The sequence below is a fragment of the Chenopodium album genome, chromosome 16, assembly GCF_948465745.1.
Source record: "Chenopodium album chromosome 16, dcCheAlbu1.1, whole genome shotgun sequence".
NCBI classification, from domain to species: Eukaryota; Viridiplantae; Streptophyta; class Magnoliopsida; order Caryophyllales; family Amaranthaceae; genus Chenopodium; species Chenopodium album.
The window spans coordinates 22976040-23002617 of NC_137849.1; positions in this window are offsets into that span (position 1 = coordinate 22976040).

Sequence of the window (26578 nt, forward strand, 5' to 3'; positions counted from 1 at the left end):
AAAATTGACCATGATTACTACGAAAGTGAGTTTGTGTATATTCCCATCCTCTTTAGTTTTCTTGTTTCTTACTTTTCTTGAATAATGTCATCACTTTCCCTTGGGTTTGATTTTGTTTTGCTTGAGGACGAGCAAAAGTTTAGCTTGGGGAATTTTATGAGTGCCATTTATGGCACTCATATGGTAGCATTTAAGGACATTTTCCTTCTATTTTATAGCTTCTCTCTTTAAATTTAGCCTTAGTTTTGTTCATTTATGTTTTAGTTTCTTCGTTTCTCTTATTTTTTGCTTTCTTGTGATATAAGGGTATTTTCTTCTTTTCTACATTACTCGCTTTACTTTCTTTTATTGTAGGCTTTGTTCGGGTCTCGGGATCTACTTTGGAAGATTCTTCAATTCTTTTCGATGCTCGGGACAATACCTTATATCATTCGGTTGGCTAGAGTTCAAGATAAGAAGCAAGCTCCTATACTTGGCATTAACGCTCTCGTGCATCACCATCATCGCATGTCTTGATAATGAACACGCAAAAATGAAGATTTGAAGGCTACCCCCTTCGTGAGCATCATACGAGAGCCTCGATGAGGAGCTTGGTTGTGAGCGCTAGAACTAAAGTAACAGGCTAAGTGCACGACCATCACTATGGTGCGTGAGCGCAACAGGGGGCATGAGTAGCACACCATGTGGTGCGCACGCGCTCACCCTCCTGTGCGTACGCATCATAGGTTAGTGCACGCGCGCACACCCTCGTGTGCGTGCACACCATAGGTTGGCCGAGCCTACTTTGCTCCCTTGCTATATATACTTAAGACTTTTCTATTTTTGAACAACTTTAGACTAGTATAGAATTTCTCTCTCATATTTTATCTTAGGTTGAGAGCTTCTCTCTCTAGATCTAGGGTTAGTTTTAGGAGTAGTTTTAGAGAGAGAAAGTGAGGGATTTCATTGGGGATTTGAGAGATTGAAGTTTCAAGGTGAAAATTGAATTGAAGATCTCCATAATCAATCAATGAGTATTCGTAACTCTATCTCATTTTATTGCTTTGTTTAATTTCAAGTTTGTTTGATTTGATTTTGATGCTTGATTCTTGATTAGTGTAATTGTTCTCCATATTTTGTTGATTCTTGATTTGTTTAGTTGCTTGTTGATTAGATGATGATTCTTGAGTAGTTGTTTGGATAGGGATGGGATGAAACTTTTATGATTGATTGATTGTGATTAATTTGGGAATTGTGTTGATTGATTGTTGAGATTAAAGTGATTAATGAAAGTTTGCATGTGTGTAGTTTGATTAGGCCTTGAGAATTATGCTAGATTGCATTGCGATTGCTAATCACACGACCCATTTATTTAGGAATTGCAATTATCGATTGGTTTGGATTGTGATTCTCCTTGTTAGTCATTCATAGTGAACCCTAGCTTGACTTATAGGAGATAGCTCTTTGATTCCAATTGATAGGTCTTATCATTAGTCTTCACAACCATTAATTGGCATGTTCTTCCCTAGTTGTTGCAATTGTCATGATTTCTTGTTGATTCTCATTCCCCAGTGTTTCATTTGTTTGCTTACTTGTTTAGTAGTTGTTTAGTGTTACCTCTTTACCCTTGACTTCGACCTAGCTTAGGCATAGATTGGAAATACTTGAACATAACTGTTCCTAGTGGTTCGACCCTTGACTTACCACTATACTCATATTTAGGTTTGTTAAGTGATTATAAATTTTTTGGCTCTAGGGAAGATTAGATAACGACCTACTTTTCCCTACGTCAATGTTCATTTGCATAGTTGTAAATATTTTTATAATTGAAATATCTTAATTTTTTTATGTTTTTGACTTTTAGATACGTTGTACTTATTTTTCAATAATATCCTTTGAAAGTTCTTTGTTTTATTGATCAAATAATTAAATTGTGACATGTAATCCGCAATAGGTTAATTTTAATGCTCCATAATTAAATGTTCAGTTATAAAATAATCAATGTTCATTTTCAATCAATCACAAATGTTCATTTACAACCATTAAAAAAATGTTCATTTTAAAAATATTATATATTCAATTATAACAGTTGGCCAACAGTTTCCCCTGTTCGATTTTCTAGCACGCTACGCCATCCCAAATTAGCTAAATCCGTTGTTCCTTTGTGACAAACGATCCATGTTGGTGGTGATAGGATAGAATATCAACTCCTATATTTTCCTCTGCTACATTGTATAATGGTAAATACATCTACCACCACCATAACTGTTTTTGGATTTTTATGTCCCTCGAGAGAGTTATGTCACCAAGACTGAATTTCCTCAGGTTGTACCTGAAAAACAACGGAAGCTACTATTGGTAAGAGTTCCCCCTCAAACGATCAAGTTAAAATCGATCGAAGAATAGTAAAAAGTGTAAAAAATAAAAGTAGATCGTCTCAAATTCCGAGATCAGGTGTTTTCTCTGTTTTCGAGAGAATCGAATGTATGTAAAAAGTGAACTTGTCCTCAATAATGGGGGAAATCTCCCTATTTGAAAGGTCATTGGTAAATGTGCCCTTATCCAGGTCATTTTGACCTAGATTCAATGGGCTGCGTCGTTTTACATCTTTTTTAGGAATTGGGGCCTGAAGGGGGAGTGCCACGTGTTAGTTGGAGAGTGGCCCTTTTTGGACCTTGTTGGACTTAATGATTTTGATGATGACACAACCTTACTTACTTACATACTAATAAAGGCTTGATTGTTTGAGTGTGTGATCAGTGCAAAGACTAGGAGAATTAAGTGTCGAGCAAAGATACCATGAGGAACAGGAAAGCCAGAAACGAAGCTATCCAAAAAGAAGAGTTCCCTCACAGGAACTGGCGCTTCAGAAATGAAGACTGGAGAAGAGAAGGTTCCCTCAGGGAACAGAAGCTTCAGAGAAGAAGCCTCATCAGAGAAGAGAAGTTCCTTCCAAGGAACAGAAGCCTCGGAGTAGAAGCTTCATCAGAGAAACATGAAGACTAAATATATTTTTATATTTTAGGATTTATGTAAGTATAAGATATTAAATGGCACTCGAAAAATCTGTGTGGAATTGGTCTAAGAAGATAAAATTGTGCATGCTAGTTTTTAGGAAAACGGTTGCAATCTAAAATGTTTATCTTTTTAAAGGGATTTTATTTCTTTCTGAATTTCGAAAATATCTTGTGCAAAAAGATTTTATTTTATTTTCTTATTTTCGAAAATATCTTCTGGAAAAGATAAAATCGCCATGTTTTCCAAAACTTGCGGCCTACTCTCCCACGTTCTTCTTCAAGTCGTGGTTCTGCAAAATTGAGGAGTTCATGGTTCCTTAAATTAAGGGACATGATCTTCTTAGTGGGCATGAGTAGTGGCGTAATGGGTTTGCTGCACAATGAAGTTTTCCAAAGCGTTTATAGCTCTATAAATAGTTCATAATTTCTGTTGGAAAAACTTGTCCTTGCTCACATAAGTTTTCAAGCTTTTAATTGAGTCAAGCGTCCAATTCCACATAAGTTGATTAGAGTGTTCTTAATGTTCTTATACTAGAGTTTGTTTTTCTTTCGAGTTGTAATTGGAGAATGGGGAAGTTCGAGTGAACATTTGTGTATGAGAAAGAGAAGAGAAAAGAGAAAGAGAAGAGAAAGAGAAGAGAAAGAGAAAAGAGAAAGAGAAGATAAAGAGAAGAGAAGAGAAAGAGAAGAGAGAACAGAGAAAGAGAACAGAGAACAGAGAAAGAGAAGAGAGAACAGAGAAGTGAGAAGAGAGAAAGAGAAGAGAAGAGTAACAAGTTGGGTGACTTGTTCCTCAGGGTCTCAAGTTCGTAGAGGAACTTGAGTTTGAGTCTTTAGCTTGTAATAGGATCATTTGCCCTATTATAGTGAAGATTCTTTTCCCAAAATCCCAAGTGGTCGTGGTTTTTCTCCTTGTTAGGGCCAAGGAGTTTTCCACGTAAAATCTCTCTTGCATTCTTTAGTTCCTTCAGTTAATCTCTCAGTTCCTTTAGCTAACTTAATTTTAATTCCGCAAAAAGTTTGGCTAAACTCTCATACTACAATTCAACCCCCCCTTCTTGTAGTATTCATTGAAACAACAATTGGTATCAGAGCCTAACTTCTAAGAGAATCAGGAAACCCTGAAGAAGAAAGGTCTTGGAGAAAATGAATACTCACGAAAAGCTCGAGGAAGGATACTCAACTCAGAGACCTCCTATGTTCAACGGGAAGTTCTATACCTACTGGAAGAACCGTATGGAGATCTTTATCAAGGCGGAGAACTACCAAGTATGGAGGGTCATTGAAGTTGGTGATTTCGAAGTCACCAAGACAAACGCTCAGAATGAGGTAATCCCTAAGCCCATGTCTGAATATGAGAAAGAGGATTTTGACAAAATGGAAATCAATGCTATGGCTGTGAAATTGCTCCATTGCGGGCTTGGACCACATGAACACAATCGTGTTATGGGGTGCAAGAACGCTAAGGAAATCTGGGATTTGCTGCAGATTACTCACGAAGGAACTAATGAGGTTAAACGCTCAAAAATCGATCTACTTATGTCTAAGTATGAAAGATTTGAGATGCAACCTAAGGAAACCATCCAGGAGATGCTAACTCGTTTTACTAACATTATAAATGAGCTGGTTTCCCTTGGTAGACAGATTCCTACAGATGAGCAGGTTAGGAAGGTTCTCAGAAGTCTTCCACAGGACGAGAGATGGAGAGCTAAGGTGACAGCCCTACAGGAAACTAAGGACTTCACCAAGTTCAACATCGAACAACTTGCTGGTTCTCTCATGACTCATGAGCTACACCTTGGAGTCAACACTGAAACCATGAGGAACAAGGGGTTGGCTCTGAAAGCAGAGGAGGAGGAAGACTCAGAAGTGGACGAGGATGAAGCTGCCATGATCGTTCGAAGGTTCAAAAGGATATTCAAGAAAGGCCGCACCTCAAGGAACTTCGGGAAAAAGAACTCCAATGTCAAACCTGCCTACAGCTGCCACAGGTGTGGATCCCCAGATCACTTTATCAAGGATTGTCCCCTCTGGGAAAATGATAAAGGAAAAGGAAAGGGCAAGGAGCAAGGACAGGAAAAATTCAGCAAAGCAAACTTTCAAAAGTCGGACATGAGAAAAGCCATGATAGCAGCTTGGGGTGATTCTGACAGTGAAGAAGATGAGGATGACCAACCAGAAGAGGAGACAGCCAATTTGTGTCTGATGGCCAAATCAGATGATGAAAAGGCCTACCTTGAGGAACTCCACAAAGAGGTATTTCTTGATCCTAAACAGCTTAAAACTCTCTCTAAAGATGTCTTAATAGATTTGTGTCTAGAAGAAGAAGAATTCTTTAGAGAAACGTGTGTGAAACTGAATAAGTGTGAGAAGGCTCTTAAGGTTTGCAAGGAACATGGCACTTGGTTGGAAACAGCATATGCCAAGTCCCAAAGCAAATTGCAAGAGCTGAATATTAAGTATAAACACATAAAAGAGATAGCTGATAGAATCAAGAATGAAAGTATTCTTTTGAATGTTGAATTAACTCAGTATAAGCTCATGAATTCTGATATCAGTTCTAGCAGTTCCTCGAGTGATCAGTTGCTTAAATTCAATGTTGATTTTGAAAATCTGAAAAATGAACTTTCGACTTTAAGGAATAAAAAAGATCAACTTGAAAATGAAGTGAATGCTAGAAAGGATAGGAGTATTGACCCAAAAGTTGTACCCAAATGGATTGCCGAAGCTCAAGGAAAAAGAACAGAAGGACTTGGTTATATGACCAAGAGAAAAGGTAAACAAAAGAAATATGTTGAGCTTCCTAGCATGAAGATGTGTACCTTTTGTGGTAAGACTGGACATCTCTATGGTCAATGTTGGAATAGAGAAGAAGCTAATCAAAGGAATATGAAACAAGTGTGGGTCAAGAAAACTGATATTGCATCCACGTCAAAGGAACCCAAGGAAACCTGGGTTCCTGATTCTAATGCTTAGTTTTCTTGCAGGTTCTAGTGAGGGGGAACAACTCGTGGTATCTCGACAGCGGGTGTTCAAAGCATATGACAGGTGATAAATCAAAATTCCTCTCACTAGAAGACTACCCTAGAGGAATAGTAACCTTTGGGGATAACAAGAAGGGCGAGATCATTGGAAAAGGAAAAATTGGAAGATCAAAATCTCATTCCATTGATAATGTGTTCCTGGTCGAGGGCTTAATGCACAATTTGCTCAGTATATCACAATTTTGTGATAAGGGAAACTCTGTAAGTTTTACTTCTGATTCTTGCAACATCATCAACAACAAATCAGGAAAGGTTGTTCTAGAAGGAACAAGAAGAGGGAATACATATACTGTAGACCTCAACTTAATCCCAAGGAACAACCTTACATGTCTGAGTGTTGTTGAAGATGATCCCCTGCTATGGCATAAACGTTTTGGACATGCTAGCTTTTCATTACTTAACAAACTAAGGTCAAGGGACTTGGTTGTGGGACTTCCTATTATCAAGTTCCTACAGAATAAAATTTGTGATGCATGTGTGAAAGGCAAGCATGTTCGTTCATCTTTTAAATTGAAGAAAATGGTGAGCACTACAAAGCCTTTGGAACTAATCCATATGGACTTGTGTGGTCCCATGAGAATTCAAAGCAGGAGTGGCAAGAAATATGTTTTGGTTATTGTTGATGATTATTCCAGATTCACTTGGGTTATTTTCCTTGCAAGTAAAGATGAAACTTTTGACGAGTTTGTTGCTTTTGCTAAGAAAATACAGAAAATCAGTGGTTACTCACTAGACCATCTCAGATCAGATCACGGAACTGAATTTGAGAACTCAAGATTCGATGAGTTTTGCAGGGAAAATGGCATGAACCATAACTTCTCAGCTCCAAGAACCCCCCAACAGAATGGGGTCGTGGAAAGGAAGAATCGAACCCTTGAGGAAATGGCTAGAACCATGCTGATTGCAAGTGGATTGCCAAGGAACTTCTGGGCTGAAGCCGTGAATACAGCATGTTACATTCTTAACAGAGTAACAATCAGAAGCATCATCAACAAGACTCCCTATGAACTTTTCAGGGGAAGGAAACCAAACATATCTCATCTTAGGGCCTTTGGTTGTAAGTGCTTTGTGCATAATAATGGTAAGAAAAATCTAGGCAAATTTGATGAGAGAAGTGAAGAGGCTATATTTCTTGGATATGCCTCTGATAGCAAAGCTTATAGAGTTTACAATAAGAACTCAATGTGTGTTGAGGAAAGCATTCACATAATATTTGATGAAGTTAATCAGTTTGTGAGTGTACAGGAACAGGAAGAAGATAATGATTTTGAAATAGGATTGATCAGAGACAAAGATGAAGAAGAAGATCAAAAGCAAGCCAAAGAAAAGCATCCTGCAGCAGAAGAAGAACCTCAAGAGAATGAAGACGTTCCTCACCAAGATGAACAGGTGAATGAGGAACAAGCTGAAGAGGAACAAGCAGAGGAAACAGGACAAGAAGCTCCTCAAATTGGAGTTCCAGCAAGGGAATTTCATCCCAAGCCATTTAGGTATAAAGGTTCCCATCCTACTGATCTCATAATCAGTGACATTGGGAAAGGAACTCAAACCAGATCACAAATGAGGAACTTCTGTGCGTTCCAAGCATTTCTATCCATCCTAGAGCCTCGAAATCATCAAGAAGCCTTGGGAGATGCTGACTGGATAGTAGCCATGCAAGAGGAACTAAATGAGTTCGAAAGGAACAAAGTCTGGCACCTTGAGCCAAAGCCTAAGGAAAAGAAGATCATTGGGCTCAAGTGGGTGTTCAGGAACAAACTGGATGAGCATGGTACCATTGTAAGAAACAAGGCAAGGTTGGTTGTGAAAGGCTATAATCAATAGGAAGGTATTGATTTCGATGAAACCTTTGCTCCAGTAGCTAGATTAGAAGCTATTAGAATTCTAGTAGCTTTTGCCTCTTTTATGGGCTTCAAACTCTATCAAATGGATGTGAAATGTGCTTTTCTAAATGGTTTCTTAAATGAGGAGGTGTTTGTAGAACAACCTCCAGGTTTCGAAAATCCTAAATTTCCAAATCATGTCTTCAAGCTTGATAAAGCTCTTTATGGGCTTAAGCAAGCACCAAGAGCCTGGTATGAAAGGCTCTCAAAGTTCCTCCTGAAAAATGATTTCAAAAGGGGAAAGGTTGATAAAACTCTTTTTCTTAAATCTAGAGGAACTGATTTGTTGGTAGTACAGATTTATGTTGATGATATTATATTTGGTGCTACTAACAATGGTTTGTGCAAGTACTTTGCTGAGCTAATGGGTGGTGAATTTGAGATGAGCATGATGGGTGAACTAAATTTCTTCCTTGGACTCCAAATAAAGCAAACAGCAGAAGGAATAATGATTCACCAGCAGAAGTACATCAAGGAACTTCTGAAGAAGTACAACATGGAGAATGCCAAGACAAATCACACACCTATGGGAACAGCAACGAGACTTGATGATGATCCACAAGGAACAAGTGTGGATCAAACAACTTATAGAGGTATGATTGGTTCATTACTATATCTAACAGCCAGTAGGCCTGACATCTCTTTTAGTGTTGGATTGTGTGCTAGATTTCAGTCTAACCCTAAGGAATCTCATCTAACGGCTGTTAAGAGAATTTTGAGATACCTCAAAGGAACAGATAACCTGTGTCTGCTCTATCCTAGAAGTGATGACTTTATGCTTAGAGGATTTACTGATGCTGACTATGCTGGTGACTTAGTCAACAGGAAAAGCACCTCAGGTATGGTTCAGTTCCTTGGCTCTTGTCTAGTTTCTTGGGGTTCCAAGAAACAAAATACTGTTGCATTGTCTACTGCAGAGGCTGAGTATGTAGCAGCAGCTGCTTGTTGCTCTCAAGTCCTTTGGATCAAACAACAGTTGCGTGACTTTGGTATTAAATTCAATTGCATTACTATCTATTGTGATAACACTAGTGCAATTTGCATATCTAAAGATCCAGTCCATCATTCAAGAGTCAAGCATATTCATATAAGGCATCATTTCCTTAAGGATAATGTTGAAAAGGGTTTAATTAAGTTAGATTTCTGCCAAACTGACAATCAAATTGCAGATATATTAACTAAGCCCTTGAATAGAGAAAGGCATGAGAAGATGAGAATGGAACTTGGGATGATTAAGTTATACTAAGAGAAATGCATCAAGTTCCCTCAGGTATGAAACTCAAACTAACGTGCTTAACTACTGTATACTATGCACAAGTGTTATATGTTTAATTACATAGTTAAGGCAAGTTGTGAGCAGGAGTAACATTTACTAATGAGCATGTAAATTTGAAAGTCATAGATATTAGAAGTCCAAAATTGATTGCATGAGCCTTGTTGAATTGTTCCGTGTATCAAGTTGTATTTGCAAGCAATTTCATTGAATTCAAAAGATAAAATTGTTGTGTTTATCTGATCTTCAAAATTCCAAATTTTCTTATCTAAACACTAAATTCAGATGAATATATCAAAATTCATCATTATCTTTTGTTCAAAAGTTGCCCACATCCATTACTCTCTTGAAACACGGTTTACGTTTCCCTAAGCAATAAATAGGAGTGTCCAATCAACTAAATTCACCTCACCTCCCAAAACGACACCTCACTCACTCAAGTTACCTCCACCATAAAAGATGTCAACCTCACACAAATTTACACCACACAAAAATTACCTTCTCTCTCATCACTCCGATCAAAACTATTCTCCAATGTCTACCTCTCCAAAAACCCAAATTGAAGCCGATCTCAACACTAACCAAATTCCAGAAATTACCATGGAAATCCCACCGGAAATTAACCCCATTGATAACCAAGAGCCTCCAAAAGTGGATTCAACCACCGAATCCCAATCTTCTCGAAAAAGAAAGTCCGGTGACATGCAAGAAGAAGAAGAAAGCGCTCCGGAACTAGGGGTCAATTACCGAGACAAGCCTGCAGCCATGAAACGGCAAGAGAAGATCAGTGATCACTTTGTGACAGGTTTGGCTATTAATCTTCCTTGGTGTAAGTCTGTTAAATTGTATGAACTGCTTGATTTGATTGAAGCTCAAAATTGGGTGAATTTGTTGAGTGAATGCTTTAATCGGAGTATGTATGTTGATGCTATGAGGGATTTTTGTAAAAGTTTCAAATACTCTAAAGGTGTTATTCGCTGCTGTGTGTATGAAAAAGAAATTGAGTTTGATGCGATGTACTTGGCTGAGTTGTTTGATGTTCCTAATACTGGATATGACTTGTATTTTAAAAGCAATGTGATAAGGAACCCTCTTCCTGATGCAAACATTGATGAGATTGTGGAGTATCTAGGTGGAGACCCGGAGGAAACCTACATAAATCACAATGACCTAACCCCTCTTGACAAAATTCTGCTAAAATTTGTTTTCAATGACATTATTCCTCGAACCCAAAAGAGAGACAGTGCCAACAAGCTTGACTCTGTTCTCATCTATTGCCTAGCCAAAAAGATCCAAATTAACTTTCCCTCCATCATGATCCAACACCTTTCTCACTGTGTTCCAAAAGGATGGAAGGTGGGATATGGTAACCTACTTACCTATGTTTTCGAAAGCTTTGGCATCTCCTTTACTGATAAAGAACCTCTGCCCCTCAAAAATACCGAATACATGCAATCTATTTTCCTTGAAAATCATAAGATGAAGGTTGTGGATGGATGTTTTGAAGTTGTGCTGGAGGAAAAGGAGAAAAGGCCTAAGGAAGTAGGTGGACTAGCTGAGGGGGAAGAGGAGAGAGCTACTGGGATCATAGAGGGCGTAGTGCAGGATATTCAGGAGGAGGAAGAGGAAAAGGTGGTTGAGGAAGTGATTGAGACAGGGGGAAGGAAGAAAAGGAAGAGTTTGAGGTTGATGAAGAAAAAGGAGACCTCTGCCCCCATTTGCATTGATATCTCAGGGGTGCAAGAGGATTTGCAGAAAGTCACAAACTCTCCTACTTCGGGCAAGTATGCATCTACTTCAGGTTTTGCAGCATTCAGTTCCCCACCGAAAGTTCCCAGCGAAGATGTGAAGGAGATGAAGGAGATGCTCCAGAAGGTGCTGAAGGAACAAGAGCAGTCCACGGTGAAGATGGAGGAACTGAAGAAGAGTGTGCTCATTCTTGATGCTGATCTGAAGAAACTGGTCAAGAGCTCAGAACAGGGGAGACAGTCCATTGTGAAGGACATAGTGTCTCAAATCAGCAAGAAGCTTGAGGATCTTGCTGTTGATGATGACCATAGCACTGCTTCCTAACCTCTCTTTCCTTGCAGCCTTTTTATGTTGATGAAACTTCTGTTTTTATTTGTTTTTGGGAAACAATTTTTATTTGGTCTGTAATATTTTGGGCACTTTATTTTCTTTTGGTAAACTTGCAAATTTGGTACATTGGCCGATGTTTTAAATCGGTTTTGGATGATGAATGTCTATAATGCTTTTGCCTATATGCTTTGTGAATGTTTTCTCTATATATGCATGCTTCTTGTCTTAACACTAGACCACTTGATGGTGCTATGTTATGGTATACTACTGCTTGTGTGTTGGTTTTTGATAATGCCAAAAGGGGGAAAAGATGCAAACTATCCAAGGAAACTTAATCATTCTATGGTCTCTGTTCGAAGTCTTCTCAGTAAGCCTACATCTCTACAGGCAGGTATATGTAAATACAAGTTTTTCCATTTTTTCTTCTTTTTGTTTTCTGTCTTTATTTCTATTAAGTAGTTCCCTTTTTGCATTGCATTATATTTTTGCATTTTCCTTCTTTAGTTTAGGATGGATTATCTTTGTTTCCTTGTAAGTAAGTTTGGATTGTTTGTCATCATCAAAAAGGGGGGAATATTGTTGGACTTAATGATTTTGATGATGACACAACCTTACTTACTTACATACTAATAAAGGCTTGATTGTTTGAGTGTGTGATCAGTGCAAAGACTAGGAGAATTAAGTGTCGAGCAAAGATACCATGAGGAACAGGAAAGCCAGAAACGAAGCTATCCAAAAAGAAGAGTTCCCTCACAGGAACTGGCGCTTCAGAAATGAAGACTGGAGAAGAGAAGGTTCCCTCAGGGAACAGAAGCTTCAGAGAAGAAGCCTCATCAGAGAAGAGAAGTTCCTTCCAAGGAACAGAAGCCTCGGAGTAGAAGCTTCATCAGAGAAACATGAAGACTAAATATATTTTTATATTTTAGGATTTATGTAAGTATAAGATATTAAATGGCACTCGAAAAATCTGTGTGGAATTGGTCTAAGAAGATAAAATTGTGCATGCTAGTTTTTAGGAAAACGGTTGCAATCTAAAATGTTTATCTTTTTAAAGGGATTTTATTTCTTTCTGAATTTCGAAAATATCTTGTGCAAAAAGATTTTATTTTATTTTCTTATTTTCGAAAATATCTTCTGGAAAAGATAAAATCGCCATGTTTTCCAAAACTTGCGGCCTACTCTCCCACGTTCTTCTTCAAGTCGTGGTTCTGCAAAATTGAGGAGTTCATGGTTCCTTAAATTAAGGGACATGATCTTCTTAGTGGGCATGAGTAGTGGCGTAATGGGTTTGCTGCACAATGAAGTTTTCCAAAGCGTTTATAGCTCTATAAATAGTTCATAATTTCTGTTGGAAAAACTTGTCCTTGCTCACATAAGTTTTCAAGCTTTTAATTGAGTCAAGCGTCCAATTCCACATAAGTTGATTAGAGTGTTCTTAATGTTCTTATACTAGAGTTTGTTTTTCTTTCGAGTTGTAATTGGAGAATGGGGAAGTTCGAGTGAACATTTGTGTATGAGAAAGAGAAGAGAAAAGAGAAAGAGAAGAGAAAGAGAAGAGAAAGAGAAAAGAGAAAGAGAAGAGAAAGAGAAGAGAAAGAGAAGAGAGAACAGAGAAAGAGAACAGAGAACAGAGAAAGAGAAGAGAGAACAGAGAAGTGAGAAGAGAGAAAGAGAAGAGAAGAGTAACAAGTTGGGTGACTTGTTCCTCAGGGTCTCAAGTTCGTAGAGGAACTTGAGTTTGAGTCTTTAGCTTGTAATAGGATCATTTGCCCTATTATAGTGAAGATTCTTTTCCCAAAATCCCAAGTGGTCGTGGTTTTTCTCCTTGTTAGGGCCAAGGAGTTTTCCACGTAAAATCTCTCTTGCATTCTTTAGTTCCTTCAGTTAATCTCTCAGTTCCTTTAGCTAACTTAATTTTAATTCCGCAAAAAGTTTGGCTAAACTCTCATACTACAATTCAACCCCCCCTTCTTGTAGTATTCATTGAAACAACAGACCTCTTCTAGGATGACACTTGTCCCTCTCTAATTGGGCCACATAGCATAGGTTTTTTTTACTCAAAACATTTTCCCCTCACACGGGTAACGTGGCACGCCACGTAGTGCCTGTGACGCTTGTCACTCGGGTGTTGGTGAATAGTGTTTGAAACCTTCTGGAGCAATATAAAGGAATGCCCTTGCATTTTACCCCTATATAAATAGTCTTTTAACCCCCCCTCTTTTTCTCCTCATCTTTGACCTTCTAAGAATTCTAGAGAGAGAATGAGAAAATTCTTTAGAGATAGCGACACTCTTATAACTGTCTGCATTTGCTTTCACAAAGATTTTCGTCTGCTATTTCCGTTTGACACATCCGGTCAACGCTTACACTTCTTTTCTTCAGCAATCTTTATTGAGGTAACGGTCTATCCCCTTCTCAGCTCTTTCAAGCTTTTTACCATTTGTGTATAGTGCTTTGAATAAATGGATTCACTAACAATATACACGGCACAGCCTAGGACAGTTTTGAGACTGGGGGTGTCGTCTCTATGTGTTTGGTCCACCCCTACTCTACCCCAAGTTCGACTATCTCTGTGTCTGTGCAGGACACTATTGCTCGGATGATGTAGATGACACTCGATCTAGAATATAAGGAAGACGGTGCATCTGACGCACTGTCTGAAGAAGAATATGACCATCCCCCGGGTGCACCTAGTGCCTCAAGTGATGGTATTTTACAATAACCCGATCATGGAGATGGAGAAGAGGTCGCTCTTCAATCTGGCTTTGATGAGTCAAGCTCCCTACAGGCGGATGCCGACAGTGAAGAGGATGAGGTTACCTCGTAGCGAGATAGGGGCAAACCTCTTGAGACCCGCATGTCTACTAGGGATAGGGTTGCCTTGGAGACAGGCTTTAAAGCCTTTATAGATAAACGTCCCGTAGGAACGCCTGGGAAGTAATCGTGTCCCTTGTAGAGGCCATGGTTGATTGGGAGGATGACATTGATAATACTGATAACTACTTTAGCTACTACGATGTGGCATTTAAAGCCGGCCTTAGGTTCTCCCTCCAGAAAGGAATAAAATCCATATTAAGGGCTATGACTTAGGAGTATGGCAGCTCACCCTAAATTAATGGGTGAACATCCTTCGCTACATTGCCGCCTGTGAGCTGCAAAACATAAGGCCCGGCTGGGAGGCGTTTACTCACATGCATTATCTACGTCGTTCCCTAGGTGGCTATAGGGCGTGGTATACTTTAACCACGCATCTAGAGTATTAAATGATGCTTGACAAGCCATCAAAATGGAGCAAATGGAAGAATAACATCTATCTGGTCTCCTCTCCCAGCAGGCGTCAAAATCACTTACTCCACCGATATAATAAGAAACCGGATCTATTGGCGAAGAAGTGCGCCTTGCCGCATGTCCCTGAAAAGGGTTGGGCTCAGATACTAGAGCTAGAATTTTATAAGACGAGCACCATGCTTATGGCCGATGGCATGCAAATAATTGTACCCAAAAATTCGGTACCCCATCTAGATTGGTTTGAGGACGCAGCGTTTCTATCCACCTATGGCCTTAGTACGATGTTTGAGAAGCGTACGTTGGCCACCCTAAGAAGACGCCTGCCATATCTACAGCTCGGATAAGGAAGACTAAGCTTGAGAAGAAAAATACCCAACTGGCGGCCAAAAATAATGGGGTAAGCTCTGCTTGCCCCCCTTTGCATATATATTTTTATGATTCTGGGACAACATATCGCCAGTTGTAACCCTTATGTTCCATGTTTAGGATAGGAGCAAGAACATCCCGAAATCAATCATCAAAACGCTCAAACGGAAGCCTAAGAAGTATGCCAGAAGCTCCTCCAAAGCCAAGAGGAGCACCACCAACCCAAAAGGCATCTTCCTTGGCGTCTGGGGAAGACCAGCCCACTTTTATAGGAAAGATCCTTAAAGGCCTTGGCCTGTGTGTTGACCTTATCGGCAAAGGGCCATGAGCCCGAACAGTGTCGAAGGATGGCTTACCACCTAATGCTGCATTCGATTCTGCAGCGACTTGGGGTGACCAGGCCCTTCAGTCAAATCTCCATGGTATGACCGCCTGCTTTGAACCCCTGAGGCCTCTTGGACCTACACGAGTCAAAACTCATTCTTCTTACTCGGGAGTTTTTCCTTGCAACCAGTACTCTATAGTTTCCGCTTATCCTGCTATCTCACAACCCCTTCTTGTTGTGCATATGCCTCTCCTAAGAGGCCGAACGTCAAGTAGTATTCCAAACGGATGGTGAAACTATCACCCGGTCTGAAAAGGAGTTAATTCTTGGGCTAAACTAGGTCAACTTGGAACGCATCAACACCTTATTAGCTAAGGTAATTTCTCTTCAAATTATTACAAGAATTGTTTGTATTAGATTGTCAGCTAACTCATTTCCTGAACGTCTGTATCTTTGCAGGCAATGCTTAGAGTAGACGGGCTCAATACTATGTTTAACAAAAAGCAAGAGGAGGTAAGAGACATCAAAAGCAGGCGGCTAAAGCAGTTAACTCTGCTCAATATCGAACTACTTTGCATGATATTAAGTCTAAAGAGAAGGAGATGAAACAAGAGAAGATCATCAAGGAGCTAACGGCTGCCCTAGAGACGGCCAACAAGAAGGCGTCTAACCTCGAGCTCGAGCTAAAAAATGCTCAATTGGACCTCAATGATTTGGAGGGAGCCGACAAAGAAAATACTGGACTCCAAGTAGACTTCGGCCGACTCAAGGATAAGATGATCAAGATGCGAAGTGAGCACAAGACTAAGCTAGAGGCAGAACAAGAACAGCTGGTGGATGAGAATGAAAAAGGTTGCGAGGAACGCATGAGATTGCATGGAACCTCATGTATCCAGTCTACGACTAGGACTACTTTGGCCTGAGGTATAAGTATGCCACTAAGGTGTTTGATGCTCGGACCTTAGGATAGGAAGCACCGCCTCCGTTTAATGAATTGGCTGGAATTGAGCCATCTGATCACGAGCAAGAGGAGGGCGAGGAGGAGCTTAGTGAGTAGCAAGAGGACCAAGTGTCGGTTGACCTTAATCAAGTTTAAATAGGGTAAAACTGAAGGTGAGCTCCCCACCGGCCATAACCAGTCAATGCCCCCGCCTGAGCAGAATCAGAAAAATTAATTTTTCGGCCATGAGCCATTTGTTTTTCTAGCCTGCGTCCCGAGTATTTGAGTTGTATTATTTTCTTAACAATCCTTGCTTCCCAAATATGGATCCGGTAAAACAATCACTCTCCCGGCCTTTAGGTCGGGTATTTTTATATGAAGTAGCCGACTCAGTCGGTTTTATCAAATTTTTATTGAAATTTTTTATTTTGCTATATATATTCTTCGATCTTACCTAACTTATCAATTGCATGCAGTAACTAACAAACCGGCTGCCTTTTGCCCTCGGCGGCTGTGTGGTTGGTTTCAAACTAAATTGATTGACTAAGGAACTTTTGATACTTTAAGGTGTATGAGAGGTTCCTTAGTCAATCAATCACAACCATGATTTCTACAAACCAAATATACAGCCGTCCATGATTTAGGCGGTATAAATTTGAACACACCTAGGCGATTCTCGGAATGGCCTGATTCATTGAACTAGGAAAAACGTTCTTCACCATGTGGTTCACCCGTTCAATAAGACCTTTTCCCCATTGAGAGGGTTTCTCGAGTTATAAAATGATTGTAAGTTTATAATCTAAGTTGAAATGACAACTGGTTACTAATTAGTGTCATAAGAAATGCGGTTTTATCACGCCGTTTTAGGTTTCATTTTAGATTATTAACGTAAAACGGCTATGAATTTTTCATTAATGGGAATAAGTCTTTGTCATTTGTATTTGATTTTATGGAGAAATGTGCCACCCAAATGGGAGATGCTCTATATTACTAAGTCACCCGAATGGATGTTGCCGGATGTCGTACTCATGTTGGAGCAGACTGCTGGTTTAGACTTAGCCATGTACACATTGCACAAGTAGTGTTCCCATTGGGAGACTGATGAGCGTCGTTTATGGCGCTCAAAAGAATAAGATTTAGGTTAATTTTCTTTATTTTTTTTTTATCATTTTCATATAATTTTCTTAGTTTTATATGATTTTCCATTTTTATAATTCACTTTGGTTCTCGATTAATTTTTACGAGTTTTTCATATTTTTAGATGATAATTCATATTTTTAGATGATCATTGAGGCTAATTTTGCTAGAGCATCGGCAAATTGATTCTCGTCCCTTAGGAGATATTTGAAGTCAATATAATCAAAATGCTCAATGAGGTTCTCTAGGTGTGCTTTGTATAATATCATTGTGGAGTTCTTAATTTTCCATATTTTAAGTATATGATTTATTATCAAGCTGGAATCTCCATATACTTCTAATTTTTGCACAGCTATGCTAGCTGCTGCTTCTAGTCCAATAATGCACGCTTCACATTCCGCGGCATTATTAGTAACCTCAAACTCTAGTTTGATAGAGATTGGAGTATGTGCTCCCTCTGGACTTATAAGTAACACTCCCACACCACATCCTTTTTTATTGGATGCACCGTTGAAGTACATTACCTACTTGTCATCTTGTGTCTGAGAATCTCTTCATTTGGAAGATGAGTAGTTTCTGCATGACTTGTTTGAATAGGATGATGAGCCAAAAAATCAGATATTACATTGATTTTTCAGGAATATATTTTAGTTCGAATTCGACTAATATTACCAACCATTTGGATATTCTTCCTTGTATGGGTGGTTGTTCAAAGAAATACTTTATCAGATTTTTTTTGTGAAATCACATGAGTGGTGTGTGGTAGCATATAATGTCGTAATTTTTTGGTTGCCCACACTAATGCTAAACTTGTTTTTTCCAAGGTGCTATATTTTGTTTCATATTGGATGAATTTTTTACTTATATAATATATTGCACACTCTACGTTTTCTACCTCTTGTGCTAACATGTCTCCTGTGGCTGTGTCTGTAACGCTGATGTATAGCCTAAGAGGTAGTTTGGGTACTAGTGGTGCTAAAACTGGTGGACTTTTGAGATAATCTTTGATTTTCTCAAAGGCCTCTTGGCATTGATCGTTCCATTCATGTTTTTCCTCTTTTTTCAATTTTTTAAATATTGGCTCACAAGTCATCGTCAATTTATTAATAAATCGACTAATGTATTGTAGTTTGCTAAGGAATCCCTTAATTTCTTTTTCTGTTTGAGGGGGAGGCATATCAACAATTGCCTTTATTTTAGAAGGATCGATCTCAATACCACGTGTGCTAACTACGTATCCGAGTAACTTGCCGGAAGTCACTCCGAAGGTGCATTTTTGTGGATTCAATCGCATTTTATATTCTTTTATGCGAGTGAAGAATTTGCGTAAAGCTTTTATGTGTCCCATTCTATCTTTGGACTTCACAATCATGTCATCCACATATACTTCTATTTCTTTATGCATCATATCATGCAAGATAGTTGTAGCCGTTCTTTGGTACGTAGCTCCTGCATTTTTTAGTCCAAATGGCATGACTGTATATAAATATGTACCCCAAGGGGTGATAAAGCATGTCTTTTCTTCGTCTTCTTTTGCCATTAGAATTTGGTGTAACCTGTGTATCCATCCATAAAGGATAACATCTCATGTTCAGCCGTATTATCTACCAATATGTCAATATGAGGTAAAGGAAAATCGTCTTTAGGGCTAGCTTTGTTGAGGTCCCTAAAATCGACATACATGCGAACTCGTCCATCCCTTTTAGGGACTGGGACGATGTTTGCTACCCATTGTTGTTAATATGTTTCTTGATGCTTATTATTGCTATTGCTTGATCACGCCTTTTATGCATGTTTAAAGGGAATTTGTACTTGTAATCACGCTTAATAAGATAATTAATAATCTTGTTTAGGGCTAATATGATTATAATTCAAGTGATCGCCAATAATAGTTTTGCTTGTGCATTAAATTCAACCAACATAGATAAACAGGTTTAAGGTTAATCTATTAATTGCATGTTAGTCAGAAAGCGCACATGAATACGAGAAGAATAAAGTAGAGGCCTATTTTTAGGGCAGGTTCAATCTCTTTTAGGTTGGATTTGTACCCTCATCCCCGAACCCTATTTGGTTCAAGACCTTTTGGAGTTGATGATCTCCTGGATCGTTAAGGGGTGTAATCTTCACCTTGTGAACGGTTTACAAGTTCCTAAAACTTGTTGGCGACTCTTTTGCTCTAGCTTCCTTCCCTTTGGATGCCACCATGCTTAAGTGTATGATCACAGTGGGGTTCAAGCTTGGGGTTAATGGCTTGAAATATTCCCTACAGGGTGGAATATGGATCAAGCTTGAATGGTTCTTCAAGGCTTTCCTCCCTTTCTAGTGTGCAAATTGCCTCTGCGGCAAATCCCCACATGTCCTCTTCATCATTATCATGGTTTATTTCCAGAAGTGATTGATCATTTATTGCTATTTTGAGAGGAGAAACATGTATAGTCATAGGAAGACCTTGATAGTTCAACCTAATCATTTGATGGAGCGAGGATGGTATTACTCCAAGCTCATGTATCCAAGGACGTCCAAGAAGAAGGTTGAATGTAGGTTTAATTTCCATGACATGGAATTCAACCATCTTTTGTATTGGGCCTGTGGTAATTGGTAGCTTAACAGTCCCACACACCGATCTCCTTGAATTATCATAGGCCTTAATGCTTTGTGTTGTTGATTGAAAATCTTTTTCTGGATTAAGGCCTAAATATTTTGCAGTTCGTAATGGGCATACATTTACGGCAGACCCATTGTCAACTAAAGTAAGAGGGATGTTGTATCCCTTATGTTTTAGGTGTTTTTGTCCCTCGAGAGAGTTACAACTCGAGGACTGATCTGACTGCGCCTGTACCTGCAAAACAACAGAGACTTCGGGTGTTTGGAGCTCCGCCTCCGAAGATTAAGTTAGTAATTGAACGTGAGTAGAAGAAGGTGCGGAAAATGAAATGAGATCTTCTCGGATTCCGCGATAAGGTGTTTCTCAGATGTAAGAGAATGTAGGGTAGGTGTAATAAATGATTGAATGTCCCAAAATTTGAGGAATATCTCCCTATTTATAGGGTCATTGGTGAACGTGCCCTTCTAGGTCATTTGACCTAGATTTGGTGGGCTGCGCCGTTTTGCGGCGCTCTTAAGAATTGGGCCTTGAAGGCCGCAATTCAGGAAGCATATGAGGTTGACACGTGTCAGCTGGCAATTGGCCCAAATGAACCTGCCTAGGTTTGACGCGTGGTCCTCTCTGATTGGTCCACGTGGACAGGGTAATTTTACCCAAAACATTTGCCCCTCAAAGGTGGCACGTGGCGGGCCACGTGCCGCCTGTGACACGCGGCCTGCAGTAAATAGAAGGTTTTACCCTCTCTCTCTCTCCCCCATTTCACACCAGAGCCTTTGACTTCTTAGAGAGATAAAGAGCTTCCTAGAGAGAGAAACTCTGCATCCGTCTGTTGTGATTTTGCGTTTTTTCGGCTGCATTTCAAGGAACACATCCGGTCACCGCGTGTAGCTGTTTTCAGATATTCAGAGCTAAGTTTAAAGGTAGCCGCCTATACTCCTTTCAAGCATTTTATACTTTTCCGCTTGTGTAGTTAGGCTTCAAAGAAAAAATGGACTCTCCATCAACCCACTCGGCACCGCCTAGGTCATTCAGCCGGTCTCCTGGTACGGCTGAATCTAGAACCAGGGGTGCCTTTTCTTGAAATTCAGACCTGCTTTGCTCATCCCCGAACACCTCCGTCTCCGTGTCTGTGCAGGACAACATGGCCAGAGTTAAACAAACAGCTGTCAAGCCGAGCAAGCGGCACGCTAGAAGAGTGCCCGCTGATGAAGTTATTTTAGATGAAGAATATGAGGAACATGAAAGTTCGGAGGAAGAGCAAGAGCAGGCGGGTTCTTCTCCGGGTGGCACCCCTTCAACCCCCAGTGACACAATATTGGAAGGGGCAGACGGCGAGGACAATGCCTCTTCCCTAGGGTCTAATGAAGAGGGGTCAGGCGGTGAGGAAGCCGCCGAGAGATCCGGCTCAGAAGCGTCGGGCTCTGACCAGGAAGATATAACGGTTGAGTATCAGCAGCCAGCTAAAGGGCCTGATCAGCCAAATCCCTTAACAACTAAAATGCTTCCTAGGGACTTAGCTGTTATGCAAGGCAGCTTTAGGGCTTTTGCAGATACGCACCTGGTAGGAGAGGGATGGAGAATAGAGGTTCCTCCGCCTGAGGCAACGATTGCCTTGGGGGGACGATATTGAGAATGCCGACACATGTTTCGGCTGTTATGAGGCCGTGATTAAAGTCGGCCTCCGCTTCCCCCTTCACAAAGGGATTAAAAGAATTTTGAAGGGGTATGACTTGGGTGTCTGGCAGCTTACCCTAAACTCGTGGATTAACATTCTAGGCTATATTGCCGCCTGCGAGTATCAAAACATAGAGCCTAGTTTTGCTGCATTTGCTCATATGCATTATATGAGCCGGGCCCCAGGCGGGTATGGTGCGTGGTACACTCTAACCACACACCCGGAATACTTAATAACCTTGGACAAGCCGTCCAAATGGTCCGGGTGGAAGGAAAGATTTTATTTGATCTGCTCTCCAACTCAGGGGCACAACTGGTTCCTTCGCCGGTACAATCAAGATCCGGCGCTGCTCGGAAAGAAGTGCGCCTTGCCCCGGATGTCTTCTAGGGCTTACGAGCAGATCATGGAGCCGGGCTTTTTAAAGACAACAACTATGCCCTTGGAGGATGGGACTCAAATAATTGTTCCTAGGAACTGGATACCTCATCCGGACTTCTTTAAGAACGAGGCCTTCCTCTCCGCCTGTGGGCTTAAACCTATGTTCAAGCAAGGTAGACTTATAACACACCCAGCGATTTGCCGTCTGTATTAATACCTTGTTTGTTTTTTGTAACTTTTTTTGACCAACTGTTTCCTTTCTTACTGCAGACGAAGCAAAGAATATAGTTCCTCCTGTGATGACGTCTGCTAAGTCGGCTGCTCTTCTGAGGAAGGAGCAATTTCTGGAGAAGAAGGCGGCCTTGGAACCCAAGGAAGCCAAGAAGGGAGGGGTATGCCGCCTGTTAAACTCAAACTTCTGGCTGTACCCCCTTTCATTCAACTTATAAATTTTCGTTTGTATCTCATACTTTATTGTTCAAGCGGCCGGGGGAAGGGCTGGCCAAAACCCCGTCTAAGACGGGGAGAAAAAACCCTTCTACTCCCTCTTCAGCCAACCCAGATCGTCCTACAACTGGGGGCAAAGGCCCGGCTGTAATTAAAGCTTTGAGTGAAAGCTCAGGGTGATCTGCTGGAAAACAGCCGGATGTCTCAACGGCATTGAAGGGTGGCGAGCCACTCACTGCTACAGTCGGTGCTGTAGCAGCTGAAGGGGAGTTTCCTCAGCCCCGCGTCCAAGGTAAGACACAAGTCGAACTCCCCTGGCCGGTTGACTATATGCGATTCAAGACTCGGGTCAATCCGCCTAAAGGTTCGATGAGCAGCCGGCATGAGTTGGGTGCCGCATGTGCTGCTTTCTAACCAAGTACTTCTTTTGGTGTAGATACTCCCTCAGCTCCGCCTGACATGCAGGTGTTTGCTAAGAGGATGGTGCGGACACTTACTCGGACAGAGAAGCACTATGTGCCGGATGTGCAGGTCGTGGACTTCGACCGAATCTAGGGCTTGCCGGCTGAGGTAATTTTTACTTAGAACCTCATCTTTTTAAAGCTTTAACTCTCCTTAATAACCGTTTAACCCCACCTTTTCAGGCGATGCTGAGGGTTGACGGGCTTAGGTTCCCCTTCAGACGGAAGGGAGAAAAGGTAAATGACGCTAAATAGAGGGTCGTTCAAGCTCTCAACTGTGCTAAATACAGTAAAATACAATATGATGTTGAAATTAAAGCAGTAGAGTTGAAACAGGAGGAGCTAATAAAGAACTTGACGGCTGCTAATGACGCCGCAAGCGAGCGGGTAGCCAAGCTTGAAGAGGAGCTAAAGACTGCCCAGTCGAACCTCAAGGCCTTGGAAGGAGCTGACACAGAAAACACCTAGCTGATGGCAAACGTCAGCCGCCTGGGGTTGAACTCGTCCAACTAAGGAATAAACACAAGGACGAGATTGCCCAAGAGCAGAAGCGGTTGGTTGCTGAGAACGAGCAGGACACTAAAGCCCGGCTGCGCATTGCATGGGGTCTGCTCCATCCCAAGGTTGAGTTTGATGTGCTTAGGCTTCGATACGATTACGCCACTGAGGTGTATGATGCACAGCAGCTTAACGAGGAGGCCCCGCCTCCCTTCAAGGCATGGGCCCTTGAACATGGCTACGAGGTTTCTGATGATGAGGAGGAGCCAGCTATGGAACCAGATGATCAGATCTAGGCTAATGAAGCTCAAGCTGATCAAGTCTAGGATGGTCAGGGCCAGCAGCCATGATTCTGCTTCCTCCGTTTTCTTTCAGCGGCAGTATGCCAATCTTTGTCCTTTTTCAGCTTGTGTGCCGAGTATTTTTGTAGTTTTACCGACTGAGGGGTCGGGTAACAATTATACTTTCTCTCATCCCGGATGTATATCCGGTTAATAATGTTATCCGGTTTTGACCGGTTTTGAATGAAATTTGTCGACTGGGTCGGTTTGGTGAATTTGCTATTTTGTTTCAATTTTTGAATTTTTGCCTAACTTTTTAAAGCATACGGCAATTCAGATAGTATGGCGGCTACTCTTGCCCTTGGCGGCTGTGTGGTTGGTTTTAGTACTTCTTTGATTGATTAACTTTGGAATGCTTGATACTTTAAAGAGTATGGAATATTACTAAGTCAATCAATCACAGTAGTGATTGCCCCAAACCAAGAACACAGCCGTCAACGACAGTCGTTTTAACCAACCGGGTATTCGTATATAACTTCTTTGTGAGCCAGACAGGAAATTGCCACCTGACAGTTAATGGAACAAGGAACATATTGTCCGCCTGTCTGATGGACCCCAGACATCTTAAAGGCCGTCTGGGATACCCGCAATCCATTGCACCTGTTCGTCTGCCCTATTGGGGTGACTGGTACAATTTCGTTGAACAACCTAACAGAGAACTTCAGTAATTAACCGGCTGATGTCACTTAACATCCGGTGTTAAGCTTAATCATTCTTTTAGACTGTTTTGGTCAGAAAGCTATGAGTTGACCAATTTGGTCGTTCAATCTTTGTCGTCTGCATATGCTGGTAGAGCAAACTATAGGATGCCCTCTGCGACAATAACACCCGAAGGGGCGTCGCCGGACGCCATACTCAAATAGGAGCAGACGGATTTATAAAATAAGTTCGCATCCGGCTATTGGCCTCGGTTTGAATGTTATTTTAGCCACTAAGTCTCTTAACTTAGCTTGGTTTTACTCATTATAGGGGCCGTCTAAGCATTGCACTGATGATGGTCCACCAATTTTAAGTATTAGGTTAGCCGCTAGGTTTTTAACCTAGCTTATTTATTCAATAGACCGTCTGTGTTTTCTACAGGTGGTAGCATATTGTTGCGTATGTATATATACAAAGCAATTAAATTAACATTGAAAAAAAAGCAACTTCTGTATTGATAGGCTTTTTATTTACAAAAATTTACAAGTCTTAGAAGTAGTACTTCTTTAAGTTATCTACATTCCAAGTTCTAGGCATCCCCTTGCCATCTGGAGTTTCCAGCTGGTAGGTGCCGTTTCTTACTTCTTCATAGATCCGGTAAGGGCCTTCCTAATTAGGAGTTAGCTTTCCTTGATCATTGGCCCTACCGGTTGCCTTCATCTTTCGTAACACCCTAACTTTTAAGGGCCGTTTGTGCACTCTCTTGTTGTAGGCACGAGTCAGTCTCAGACGGTAAATCTCATGACGCAAGGAAGCATTGCCCCTGCGCTCCGGGAGTGAGTCCAATGCTAGCCGCATGGCCTCCCAGTTTGCCTCTTCATCGTATAGCATGACTCGTAGAGTCGGCTCATAATGCTCGATGGGCAAGACGACTTCAGCATCGTAAACCATGAGAAATGGGGTTTCACTAGTTGCCCCCTTTTCAGTTGTCCGGATGGCCCATAGGACATGAATCAACTCTTCAGCTCATAAACCACCGGCTCTTTCAATTTTCTTTTTGATACCGTCTGAGATGAGTTTGTTGAAGGCTTCAACTTGGCTGTTTGCATGGGGTCGGCCGACTGATGCAAAACAATGCGAGATCCCTTGATCTCCTAACCAAGTTTTAAGCTGAGGCATCTCGAATTGTGGTCCATTATCAAACACCATAGACATGGGTACCCCAAACCGGGTGATAATGTTCTTCCACATGAAGGAGATGACATCCTTTGTCTTGATGCCTTTAACCGCCTCTGCTTCCACCCACTTGGTGAAATAATCCATAGCCACAAGAATATAGCGCTTTCCGCCTGGTGCAGGCGTATACAGGCCTAGAATGTCCATGCCCCATTTAGCAAACGGAACTGGGTTGTGGATTGCCGTCAGGTCAATAGCCGGCCGATGGATTAGCTTGCCAAATCTTTGACACTTATCACATTTTCTGATAAATTCCATGGCATCTGAAGTAATGCCGCCTGGCCTTGACGGCTAAGGATCTACCGCCTGCATGAGAGGCACAATATCCCGCATGCAACTCTTCAAGAACTTCTTTCCCCTTTTTCGGGGTAACACACTTCAATAGAGGCTTCAGAAACCTCGCCTTGAAGAGTTCTCCTTCTCTCATCTCAAAGTTTGCTGCACGCTTCTTCAGCACGGCTGCCTCCTGAGGTGAATTAGGGAGCGTGTTGTATGTTAGATAGGCCCGGATGCCATCCACCAAAGTAGAACTTCGGTCCAACACTCCAATGGGTTCATCATCAGTTATGCTTCATGTTTCCATTACTTCCCAAAAGACTGACCGAGGCGTATCACAGGAGGCGGAGGATGCCAATTTTGAGAGAGCATCCGCCTGGTTGTTTTTAGACCGGGGCACTTGACTTAAATGAAATTGCTCAAGTGTCCCAGCTTCAGCCTTGACCGCCTACAAATACTTGATCATAGCCGGATGGGTGGCTTCATACTCACCATGGTATTACACATGCCCCTGCCGCCTTACACATGCGGATGCCGGCTAGCAAGGCTTCATATTCCACCTTATTGTTTGAGGCCTGAAATTTAAACCGTAGTGCATACTCATATTTATCTCCTTCCGGAGATTGACAGATAATGCCTGCACCACAGCCGTTCATAGTAGAGCTCCCGTCTACATGCACCTTCCAAACAT